This window comes from Gavia stellata, chromosome 3 (assembly GCF_030936135.1).
Source record: "Gavia stellata isolate bGavSte3 chromosome 3, bGavSte3.hap2, whole genome shotgun sequence".
In the NCBI taxonomy this organism is placed as follows: domain Eukaryota; kingdom Metazoa; phylum Chordata; class Aves; order Gaviiformes; family Gaviidae; genus Gavia; species Gavia stellata.
In genome coordinates this window covers 22,854,476-22,868,033 of record NC_082596.1, presented here as the reverse complement: position 1 = coordinate 22,868,033, position 13,558 = coordinate 22,854,476, and positions in this window count along the sequence as shown.

Sequence of the window (13,558 nt, the reverse complement as noted above, 5' to 3'; positions counted from 1 at the left end):
GTGAGTGAGTGTGCTCGGTTTTCACTAATTGTTGTTCCGATCCTTGCCATGGCTTTGTGTTTAATTTGTTTAACCTTTAGTCAGATAACCTAACATGCTCTGTTATATGAAAATATCTCTGCAGTGCCTTCTGGTCCTAGTTACCGGACCAAGAATGTGGTGGTTGGCGTAGAATTCATCTTGCTTAACCTTAGATGTCTACAGGACGGGCATGGTGAACAGCTTTGTGTACCTGATCTCACTCTATATTCAATGGAGAAAAATAGTTACTTTTAGGGGATATTTCTCCCATCCTTCAGACATTTATATTATTACTTAAAAGTTGTTTTATTTTATAATTAATACTGTGATACCAAAGGGGGCTAGTTAACTTGTGGATATCTGTGTAGGTTTGGACATAATCACACACAGAGGTGATTAGGTTTAAGAAGAGCAAAACCAGCGACAAGTGAACACCTGGAAGTTCTTGTCTGCTATTCGGCATAACAAAAGTCTAAAAACGTTTGAAGGGAGATGAATAAGGTTCCATAACTGAGGACAAAGACATTTCTGCAGATAGTAGTTTATGGGGAAACTTGAAGAGCTCAATGTTATACTAGAGAAAGATGGAAGGGCATTTGAAGAAGAGGACTTTAATTAGAAAGAAAAGACTGTGATGTGCTCACCTAGGACTTCTGGGGCTTTAGGAGGTACGTGAAGAATTCTAGGACAAAATCAAAGATCACAGTTCAAATGCCACCAACTAAAAATGGCTGGAAGTGTCATTCCTTACTATATTAAATGAAAAAAATATACACTTTCTCTGAGTTGAAGATCATGTTCTTTATATGCAGTTTGAAACAACCTTAAGGACTTATTTTCAAAGGTGGTAATTACTGTTACACTGGCTTTAAGCAGAGCTGCTGTTTTCCAGTGCCTTGAAAGTTTGATCCGGGATCTCTGTGCATCTTAGGATACAAAGTGGAAGTTCTTGATTTTTGAAGTTTTTTCTTATATTAATAAATGTTAGTATACTTAGCAATTTCATTTTGTCCAAGTCTGGAGCAGTTTCAGCAGATGCAAATGATGTGTTCTCAGTGGGTAGATGGATGTGATCAGGAGTTTATAGCATGTTGGATCATGTTTTCTACTTTTAGGGCTGTGTGGGCAAAACCAGAGATCTGTCAGCAGACAGAGGAGCACTACTGATTATTAAGAAGATAAATGGATGGAGATGGTATTTTGCCCATCATTGTGAAGATGTGATTAAAAACCACAATGTGATAGAAAACCTCAGATTTAATATAGATTTAGTAGACGTGCACTCACTATTTATTACAAGACTGACATCCAAGCCTCTAACTTGTGTTCAAGCAGAGTGGAATTATTTAAAGATGTGACTTTTTTCTAAGAGCCTTATTGTAGAATAAGACAATTTTTTTTCCAGCGAGCTGAAAAATGCCATTAATTTACAAAACAACATATAAAAGCTGTCATGGCGTAAGATGGGATGAATAGGAGGAGGTAGCAAAGGATAGAAGATCTGTTACACCTGTTAAGAGAGGCCATTGCCTCAAACAGTGCATGAGACAAGTCCACTAGTTCATCATAGAGCCAAACTTTATCAACAGCTGCAGGGTCTGGGGCAAACATCCCTGGGTAGCTAGGCAGCAGCATTCAGTCATTACTCATTTCCCTTTCACTCTGTTCTGCACCAACAGTTGTTTGCTGTTTTTCTGCACTTTGAGATCTAAGGTAGAGATTGACTAGTACTTGAGGATGAAATCCCTTCTTTGTATTTGTAAAACCGGTTTGATCAGAGGATTACAGATTTTCCAGCAGTACGGCTTTCTTTCTCCTGTTTTTGTTCTCTTCACATCCCTGCTTCCCTAAATAGCGCCTCAGAAATTCTTGCTTTCTATGTGGTCATCATTGACTTTGCTGTATCGCTTAGCTTTTGCTAACCAGAAAACAGAAATACTTCTTTCCCGAGGTTATTTCTACCATATAATATTATCTGGTGGGACATTACCCTGAGTCCTTTCAAAATGAGGATCATTAAGCTCTGGAAGACCTATGGTTGCTTTAATCATCTGCAGATGCCTATGAACCTACACTATGGTGTGCATAATGTTTGGAATGTACTAGGGGGAAGGAAACCTGGTATCAAAAATGCTTGGAGGATGAGAAGAGAGGAGAGCCAAAGGGGAAGGATTATTGCCAGAATATAACAAGGATTTGCAAACTGGCCAAAGGGGTGGGGTTTGGCATGGCAGGAGTCAGGGGATCTGCAAGGCACAGACGGAAAAGGAAGGAGCATATCAGCATTTTCTCACTCAGTTTGAGTAAAGATGATAGGGAAAAATCAATCTCTCTTAGGCTATAAGTATGTAAGGCAAAATATCTAAAATGCCTACGTTTATTTTTTTTTTTTTCCCCCACAAATGGGATAATCCAGCATTTAAGTCTGGAGGCAAAAGATTCATTGGCCCAGCTAGATATCTAAAGGTATCATATTTATAGACCAGCTATTTCAGGAATGGAGCCTGTGTTCTTTTGCATCACTTAAGGCAAAATATAACCTTGGCAAACAAAACCACTGGCAATATTTGCAGTTGCATCATTCTCAAGTGAGTATTTAACATCAGAAAACATTAGGACATTCATGATAAGCCACTGTTTTTACATAATCCTGTCAGTTATGGCTGTCCAATGACTGCAAGACAATATCTTGAACAGAAAACGTTCACTATCACAAGTTAAAGCAGCATGGAGTAGGTAACTGGATTATGATATTGATGTCAAACTGTGGAATAAACTTAATACGATAATTGGGTGTCTAAATGCGATTTGAAACTAAGGTTTAATCAGAAGAGGGTTTTTCCCCCCCAGGAATAAAAAGAATAAACCCAGAAATTTGGCTCAGTGACAATTCTTTAAATTGTGGACAATGCGTAGTAATTTGCTTCAAAAGACAAATACCTTTATGGGTTTTGTGCCTTATTCTGCGGAGAGTCTTTAATTGAACTGCCCCTGGACAGAGATTTTGACTGAGCTCTGTACACTGAAGAAATGTCATAGTGAATTTTGGACTAAGTCAAAATTCAGTGGGATAGTCATGCTAAGGGATGCATTTATGGTGGCAGACATGGAAAAATGTGGCAGAACAGATCAGAACTAAATGCTCAAAAAAATCTATTAAAAAAAAGTTTTGTTAAAATGTTTAGTAACCAAAAACTTTATTCACAAGATGGGAAGAGCTGAAATAGTGTGCAGCGGGATGCTAAACTAACCAGGTAAGTCTTTCAGTTAGAGATATCTGAAGGAAGAAACTGCAGATCAGTCAGGTTCTCATTTTATCCATCTGTCTTAATTCAAGCCACTTTTCATATCATCAAAAGCGTAAGAGTTCAGCTGCCTTTAAGCTGTGCTATCACAAGCCAATGCCTTCACAGTTTTCCAAATTTTCTTGCAAAACTGCGGCTTCGGTTAATACTCTACTGAAAATGTCCCTCTGGTTTGCTTGGGTTTGGGATGCCAGAGTTCATGTGTCTTGGGCCACGATGTAAAGGCGTGCCCAGTCCAAGAACAGGGCCTGCTTTATTGTGCGCAACTACAGCTCTCTGAGTAACCAAGGGGAATACCAATGGCGAAAGCAGTTTTCCATCGATTCCCTCCTGACCCGCAGGTATATGTTTAATGCATAGCTACAAAAGACTCCTAGCTTGTCGTGGATGGCGTTAGATTTCCCTGTTGGAAGCTGGCCATGGAAAAGCAAGGCTTTCCACTTGAGTCATTACTCACAGATGCAATCATGCAGAAGTTGCTGTTTTAGTAAGCGAGCTAATAAACAACACTTCTCAGGACTTCCCTCTTCCGGAGCCATACAATCATCTGAGGTCACACTGGGTTTTACCACCTTTGTTTTTTGACTTTCTGACTTCAGGACATTTTATTCAGTTCTGACAGTTCTTTAGTGGCATGGTTTTTACCAGTGTCTCCTGGAGGCAGATACCATCAGCCATGTCCAGACCTACATGTGTGTGACCTGACCACAGAATTTCACTGTCTTGAAGATCTGTTACCTCCAAAATATGGTAAATTCAGTATTAACTTCAAACTAACTGGTTAGAGATCTTGGTCCATCTGGTGTCTTAATGGAAACCATAAAATTTTCTGGGTATTGTACAGGGTCACTGAGAAATTTCAGAGATCCTCTTGAAAGCTTTCTGAAAGTCAGCACAATCTAGGTATGTTCGGTATGTGCCAGCTGTTGCTGGTGTGCATTAGTTGTTCAGTGACAGTGCCCAGCCTGAAAATATGGTCAGGCTAACAGCAGGCAGCCAAAGGTAATCTGTTGTTCTTAAAGTACCTGAAGATGCAGCGATGCTGCAAATCCAATTCAGTGTAAGTATGTAGAAGAATTTTCTGTAGAGGACTGTGATGCTATGTCAGTTTTACAGTCACTAAAAGTGTCTTTCAGGTAGTTTTTTGAAAGTTTTTCTTCTATGTTCTTCTACAGTGGACTCACTCTCTTGTGCTCAGTTCAAGATTTAGAGCATCATTTTGTGTTCCTTTTTGCTGCCTTCTTTGAGCAGATCCGATCTGTTTTACCCTACACTGTGCCTTCCACTTCTTCATTTTTAAGCTACTTTCATCTTAATGCAAGATGATTTTCTCACAGTTATTGTCTTATTTGCATTATCCAATTTGATTTTTTTTCAGGTGACAGGGCAGTTTCAGCATGCAGCGAAAGTCTCCTCTCCTCTTTAATTTGTTTTTTGGATGGTAATAATATTTCCTCATTCGTTTTTATTAATTCATTCTAGCTATGATTAAAATCACCTGCAAGCTCTTTGTGGTTGGAAGACAATCCTCAGGAGCCCCCTTTTTGCTCCCTGTCAATGTGATTGTCTTTTCTTCATAACCATTTATTCCCTTTTTCCATTTTTAATGGCATTTTGGCCTCACCATTTGGGAGGTTCTGCTTTGCCGGCCCCTCTCTGATGATGCCACTCCATAGCACTGCAGTGACTGACCCCTCCTTTTCCTAGGCTTTGAAAAATACCACAAAATTCTTAGTTCTACTAAAACGTTTTACTAAAGATCCTCCAAATTTGTTTATGTGAAAGCTGAAAATTACATCTGTCTGTGGAAAACATGTTTTTTAAGAACTGACATTTAAATTCCATACATTTGAGTGGTGATTTTCTTATTTGCTGCTTCTGCAACTATTTGCTTTAAATTTATTTTCATGATGGCAGCATATATGTCGGCACATGCAACTTACACGCCCAAACATTCAGAGGAACAAACAAAAATGTCTGCAGATTAAAACCCGGTATGCCTGTCTTTTTGTTACAACCAGTCTGATGTGATTTTGTGGGCTGAAGAGCATGTTCTCACCATCAACGAGTTGGATGAGCTCTTCATCGGTGCTGCTCTGTGAACGAATTCCAGGTACCAAAGTCACATTCAATCCATAATTAGTTGTCCCTACTCTCCCATTCATGCCCAGCCATGTCAATGAGGGCGTGCTGCTGCTAATGGGGTTCTGTAAGATGTTTTAGAAAGTGTTTTTGTATCATGGTAGCACTTGGAGGGTTTTCATCCTCACCTACTACCTTGAACTGTGTACCTGCTCCTTTGCCGTTAATTGGTTCCTCGTCTGTCTCGCAGGGCTCTTTACATGGTGTCACTCACAATCAGTGCAATGCTCTCTTTCCCTCCAGCTGGGGAACCTGAGTAGTTCATGATTTTATTATTGTTCTTCAATTTGATACAATCTGTTCCTGACCATCTGTACCCACTCATGCTGAGAATATCAATACTGTATTTTTCCATCTCCCTCACAACTTGAGCTGATTTTTCCAGCTTGCAGCATTGTATGTACATGCCAGAATCTTATACGTAACATGGAGTGACTCTGGAGCAGCAGCTACTTCAAGGTTCGAGCCCCTTGCTGAGGCAGGATTGGACTGATGCTTGTTGCACAGATTCATTTGGGACTATCCGCTAATCCAAGGAACTGAGATGGAAATTGTCATGGAGACAAAGTGAAGACTTAGCCAGTAATATTTTTAAAGAGGAAGGTGGTCAGCCTTGCATCCAGCTCCCACGCTTGAAGAATCGAGAGTGAAATTTCTGTCTGGCCTCTATCTTTGATGTATCCAGCCTTGGTAGACCTGTCGGGAGCTTACATAATCCTGCTGACATAACTCGTTGGATCAGAGTCTCCTAAGCAACCCAACACAGCAAGGTACTAGTTTCAGAAATGGGGAAAAATGTGGGTTTGCCTCTGTGTGTGGGGTGGGTGTGTGCGCGTGTGTGACTCCACGTAATTCTGTCAATTTGTGTTCTAGTATACTCAGAATTAAGCAGGTTAATTTAGCTTTCCTCTATTTGTTCATATCTGGTGCTTAGAGGGTTTTGAAAATCCTATTCTCAGCCATCAGCTAATTTCATTTACAGAGAAAATACTACAAATGTTACATGTTGTCTGGTGGACTATTTTGTTATTGTTTTTTGAAGTGCTTTTTTCATCACGTAATGTCTTGAAGTAAAATGCTTCTAAATGACATGTAATTAGAAATCTGATAAATAAGATCTTTTCAGTATTTAAATAATCTTTCAGGTCCTGCAGACTCCTACATTCGTGTGTGTGTGAGAATATGAGGGAAAAGAAAGATGCATAATGGACTATAACAAGAGGTTTCAGTGATGTTATAAACCACAGGAGTGAAGTTCAGATGATTTATGGTCCAGTTAACAGAAACTCTCAATAGAATTATATCTCTATAAATCAAAATTTGTCAGTTGCTTATTTTCTATATGTGGTTCTGACTCATGAATCTATGCCCTGTAGAAATTTCTATTCCTTCTTGAGTCATGCAAATGTTGCCTCCTATCACCCCAGATCTTGCTTTCTCCAATGATTAGCCCTGTTGCACCCTATTCTGTTGTCATGTATCTTTCACTTTGTTCTGGGGAAAAAAATAGTATTGATTTTTCTTCTTTTTCAAAAATAATGTAGAATTCATTGTACCAAAATTGGAGAAGTACAAGAGGCGATCAATATATACATGATGTAGAACCAAATAGGAAAAAAGTTAATGTAAACACAAACAAAATACTTTATGCTACTTCCTTCATGCTACCTTCATCCCGCTTCTGAGGATGAAGGTCTGAATGCAGGAAAACATCATTGATAAGCACATGTGGGCAGCATCAGATAAAGAGACAATATATTCCCTATGGAATGGTTTAGTCAGGTAATGAACAGGCTTACCTTTTCCTCTTTAAGCTACTCTGTGAAAGTGTAAAGCAAAGCTGAGGCATATTTGCATATGCTTCTCATCCTATGTACTGATACGGGGTAAAAACATGGCTTAAAGCAATGGAGTTAAACAGTTGCTGTATATAAAATCGTGGACAGTAACAGTGTAGACTTCAGGGCAATAGCAGATGAATATATGAAAGCCTAAGACGCTGCATGGGGTGGACAAAGTCACAGGAGGCAACTTTCTGACTAGAAATGAGGAACAGTTCCTTGTGAGAGAAGCAAGTAGCCATGTGTCCAACATGTCCTCGTTGCTTTCAGGCTGTGAGTCAGCAGTGTTGTCGCTAGCTGGCCTGCAGTCATCTGCTACTATGGGTTAGATGCAGCTCTTCTGTTTGTAAATTTTAGGTTGCATCTGCTGAAAGATAGAAATAATTTAACTTTTTGTTCTGTAATGGAAAGGTTGAGGTGTTGAGCAATGGAAGTGTTTTCAGTAATAGCCAGATTGGCAAAATCTGATTGCCTATTTTGAAATGAGGTGGTTGATGTTCTGCTGCAGACAGTGCCCTAAACGACATTTTTTTGTATTGAAGCAGGCTTTCTTTGAAGTCAGATCAAATGTCTCATCTGTTGGTCAATAAAAGGCAACAAAGCTGGTGAAAGGGCTGGAAGGAATGTCCTATGAGGAGCAACTAAGGACTTTGGACTTGTCTAGTTTGGAGAAAAGGAGGCTGAGGGGTGACCTCATTGCTCTCTACAGCTTCCTGAGGAGGGGAAGTGGAGAGGGAGGTACTGATCTCTTCACCCTGGTATCCAGGGATAGGATGTGTGGGAGTGGTTCAAAGCTGTGCCAGGGGAGGTTCAGACTGGACGTTAGGAAGCATTTCTATACCGAGAGGGTGGTCAAACACTGGAACAGGCTTCCTAGAGAGGTGGTTGATGCTCTGAGCCTGTCAGTGTTTAAGAGGCATTTGGACAATGCACTTAATAACATGCTTTAACTTTTGGTGAGCCCTGAAGTGGTCAGGCAGTTGGACTAGATGATAGTTGTAGGTCCCTTCCAACTGATAATGTTCTATTCCATTCCATTCCACCAAAGACATAATTGGTAAAGCTTGCAACCTGGAGACTGGATCCATGGTCTGTACAGTTAAGGAAAGCAAGGAGGGAAAACCCCTGGGTCACTGCTGTAAATCATTATTTCCTTGGAGAAGGCAGGTTGCTAGTTTCACTAAAACTAGATGACCAGAAAAGTAACCAGTTTTTGAAGCCAATTTGTCAAATGTTGACTTGTCCTACACTCCTCTTGAGGCAAAGTGATTTTTACATAAGTAGTAATGCCTTATTTCCCTGTCTAACTCATTTTTCTATACCTTTTACAACTGAGTTTTGGACACAGGTGTGTTACAGGCTACTCTTTATGGTTTTTGAACTGCTGACAGCCATTAATGCTTTTCAAAATGAGGGGTGAATACCTATGAAATCCATAATATCACCAACAAAATGCCAACAACTGTTATTGATAGTTTCTTGCTTGCTATCTTCTGAAATAGCTAGCACTGAGGAGAACACACTCCCAAAAAGGTGGCTGTTCATCAGAACAGCTCATATACAAGACAGAAATATAGGGAAGAATGCATCCAGATAACTAGAGGAATTTATTTGGATATTTATTGCTAACATATTGGTGAAAAATAAAAAAGGTTATTAATCTAGCCACTGTTACAGAGAGAAATACAGCAGTAATGAGGTTAGCACTGTAAGGATAGGACTGCATTACTGAAGCAACTATAAACACCTGACCCTCAGTGCAGCTGGATAGTTTCTTGCTTTTGTACATGCAACAGGCTTATTGCCCCCCTAAAACCATGTGTAGAACAAACTCAATCCACTGTGTGGTTGATGCTAGAAAGCTTCAATGCCTGCTCCTTCTGCTCTTGGGAAAGCACGTAAATTTGCTGTGGAAATCCTCCCTGTGTAAAAATAGAGATGAGGCTGGGAAGTCTTTCTGCGCAGCTGTATTCTGTTTGGGCTTTCTAGTACATCAACTTTGTAGCACTAATCTGAATTGTAGTCTGGTGGTTAATTAAATATAGGCTAAGCAGCAGTTTTAGCTCACTGTACCTTCTAGGTATTAGGGTAGTTACTGGTTCTGATCTTTTCCTTTCCAGCTCATAAACTCCCTGCTTTTGAAAGTGTCATGCACTAATTTTATAGTGGATGTAGTCCCTTGTATAAGAGACAAGGCAGGATTTAACAGCTGATAGTCCAAAATATTGTCTCGCTAAGAGATTCCTTGCACACTGAGAGTGAAATAACTCTTTACATTCAAAGAAGGAAATTCACTACAGTTTCTTTTTTGATATACCTCTTTGAAATGCAAGATGAAATGTCAAAAATTAGCTCATATTTTATCCCCTCTTGCCTTCCATCCCTTCTGTCACAAGACAATTCTTCAGAGAGAATGCTTTTTTTTCTGTCCACTATGAAGACAGATAATGTGTCTAAGAAGCTGCTGCTTCTTCCACCTCACCATCATCAGGAAAAGCTGGAAATAAAAGTAAAAATATACAGTTAAGATCCATTAATGTTTTAAATATCTTTACTATCTGTCAGCAATCCTAACACATGCTTTTCATGTCAATTTGTAAGATACTCTAGCCTAGGGATGGTAATATTTGTACTCAAAGGTCATGTATTTTCTTAGACTAATATTGCTAATAAAAACAGCCAAGCTTTTGTGCACATGAATCCCTTCTCTGAATGTTTTGATTTCCTACTTATTAGGAAATCATTATGAATGTAATTATTTTAATGTAGCTAGTGAATGAATCTTGTTTTAATTATACTCGTGCTTTTAAGTACGGCAGAATCCTGGTCTTGAGAGCAGAATGCAAAGCAGGCATTGTCATGTTACCATGCGTTTGCTGACTCTCATTTGGCCTAATGCAATTTTTCCCTTAGCCTAGTCAAATGCCAAAGTTGATTAATGTTGTTTAATACTGTTCTTCACAAACTTTTCATGCTGCAGGGTTTGATTTTATCCGAGGTATGTCATCTGGTATCATGGGGAGCTTTTTCAGGAAAACAGTACTAGAAAGTGTCAAGTGCTAATGATCTCAATACACAAGAAAGAAATTGTTTTCCAATTAGACATTAGCTTTTGTCATTCTAGTGCCTTCTGTCTCTGGAGCATAAAATTAACTTTCACAAAATACTGGCTCCTTTCTTCATCTACTGGAGCTAAAATTGTAATAAAAGACTCCTTGCTTGAATAATAATAAAAAAATATAATGCCTGTGCCCTTATACTTTTAGAAGCAGTTTGGCAGTGCTACCACTTCTGCCTTTACCTATTATTTGAATTAATTGAACTTCCTGATTAATTTTCTGGTCATTTGGCAGATGTGAAACCTAGATAGGTAGATTTCTAGATAGAAAATACCATATGCTAAGCTTTAATTATCATCCCTTTCAGGCATGTTTTCATGATGAAAGCTGCTATATTCCAGGTCTGTGAGAATTAACCTTAGTTGAAAATCCAAACAGCTAAAGCCCAGCTGCTTTGGATTTTGAGGAAAATGAGCAAAGTCCATTCTTTCTCTCACCAACAGAGAGGCCACAACTTAAAGTGGGTGTGGTGAAAGAAGGACCTCTGTAATGGGCTGGCTTTGCATGGATGGATGTTGCCATCTCTGCTGAACAGATCAGCAGCACCTTGAGAACTTCCCGCTCGTGTGATACTTTGGGAGAAGCTTAAACAGTTCTCCTCCAGCAATACCCCTCTGCCTGCAAAACCCCCTCTCCTTGTTTCTCTTCAAAGATCAATTTAACCCCATCTTAGGATAAAGTTCGTAAAAAAATAGTCATCTTCCATTTATTTAGTGTTGCTAACTTTATCTTATTGCTGTCTTTTCATTTCAACCCGCTGCATTTATCTGAGTTACCCACCCGTTGCATTTTGTCTATGGCTCTCTGAGCTTCCTGTGGCAACAGGCTGTTGTCTGTGCTATTTTTTCTATCAATATCTAGGGCACTAGACTCTTCATACATGACTAGGCTTTCTAGGCATTACTGTAATAACAACAGCAACAACAACAACAATAATAATTCTTCAGGATATTATTACTACTTTTAACAATGAATAGTTAATTGAGAGACAGAATCACATATTAGACTCCATTAAAAAAAAAAAAAAGGTAAACACTCATTTCTGTCTTGTAGAAAATCAGGAGACTTGGGACTTTCAAGCTGTCACTACAATAGGAATGAATGTATTCCTGAGATCTGGTACAGGATACTCTGTACCAAGTCTGAAGGACAATCTTATGATTGAATGAAAAAAAAAATCACGTGGGACTTAAGAATACTGGTGTTTGTTCTGAAGCAGCTTGAGTTTCAGAAATGTAGGAGGGGTCAGGGAAGAGGGAATAGAAGGCAGCAAGCAGGGAAGGTAATGCTGCATCCATCCATACCTCACAGGAACATGTGATAACATTCTAAGCACCTACTATCCCAATGTGAAGCTGCACTTTATGTATTGAATAATGTCTATATACTCATTCTTTTAGATTTTGAAATCTGTATAGTATCTGACAACTCAGAACAGTTAAAAACAAAACAAAGTGCCCAAGTTGGGGACAATTTTTAATACCAATGAAGGGCCTGCGAGTGACCAATAAAAACAGACTCTTGTATGGTTTTGATAGGATTCTTGAAAATTAGCTGGACAGCTGCTACACTGTTGAAAACAAAATCCTTGCTTTATTAGTATCATGGCCTGTTAGAGTACAGGATTTTATTTACTGCCTAGTTACTTAGAAACATTGATAGCAGAGGTCAAGAATCGAACAGAGATGTATAACTGAACAACTGTCATTACGCAGGAATTTTTAGCTGAGCATGTGAACAGAATGGCAGGAATGAGGCATGATAAAGTTATTAGAATTGATCATATTTGTGATCTTATGAATTGTATGTCTGTGTATAACTGCTCTGGACAAAACATCTGAAGCTCTAGAAATTATATTTCTCAAGTATCCCACTCAGAAAACAATCTAACCGATCCAAGCCTTTCTTCAGTTTTCAGCCAACTGTGTTTAGCAAACACCTATGTGCCAGGGCCTCTCCCACGTCACATTTCAAAATACAACCTGGATACTGGCTCCTCAGTCCACTGCGAGGAGGCAAAACAATCTCTTGCCACCCAAGCTGATGTAGGAATAAGGTCAAAACTCCTCCATAGCCCCAGCAACCACCACGATGCCCGTGGGCGAGCCCCCACTCCTCTAATCCAAAACGCTTTTGCTAACGATACTTCCTGAGCAGCTGAGCAGAGAAATGGTTTGGAAGTGGGTAGGATTAAGTTGCTCTTTGGCACAACTTAGACTTCCCCCTTCTTCTGAGTCTGTGAAGATACTTATCACATGTATGAAGAGGAGGAAAAAGTGGGGGCACTAGCTAAAAGACCAATGTTTTTCCATCTACTGCAGATGGATCATTTACACTGTTGAAATTGGGAAAGGCTATTTCATCAAGTGTAGCTGACCCAGGGGTATGGAAAGTGCTGTGTAAACTATGGATAACCCTCTTTTATGAGAACTGAGAGTAACAAATAAAGAAAACTAACTTTTACCCATAAATATCTAACATTCTTCAAATCACTTGTGGGGAAGCATCTATCTAAAAGAAATTTGCTTGGAGCAGAAAAAGATGGCATATAGAGTAAGCAAAATCCTCATGAAAGAAACCAAATGAAAATGTAGGTGACATTATACAATATTATCCGCTTCCTCAATTTAGATAGGGGAAAACTAGGAAACATCCAAGACTGCACCAGTAAACCACTCCATGACGGTTTGATAGCACTTAGTATAGGACCTGGGAATCACAAATTGTTGCGGTGTAAAGTTCTGTCCTTCCTCAACAGGAATTTGAGGAGTCCCTTGCAAAATGCCTCCAGGAAGAGTCCTACGGGACGCATGTCTTGCTGCTTATACATCTGATTTGATCCATCAAGAGTCTGAGTATTGGAGGTTTTCAACCAAGAACATGTTTTTCATTTTCTCCATTCACTGATCCATAACAGAATACTTTAGAGTTACTTTCATGTCAGCTACATAAAGACGTTTTCCAAGTGAATATTTCAACTTGGGACAAACATAATGGAAAGAATTAGTTACACTGAATTTCTCCCTTACACAAAACATTATAAAGCCGATGTTAGTGTTACCTTTTCAGGAAAGAATTGCACCTGGCATGCTTGAACGATGAAACTCCCAAGTCATTTACTCTTGTAGTT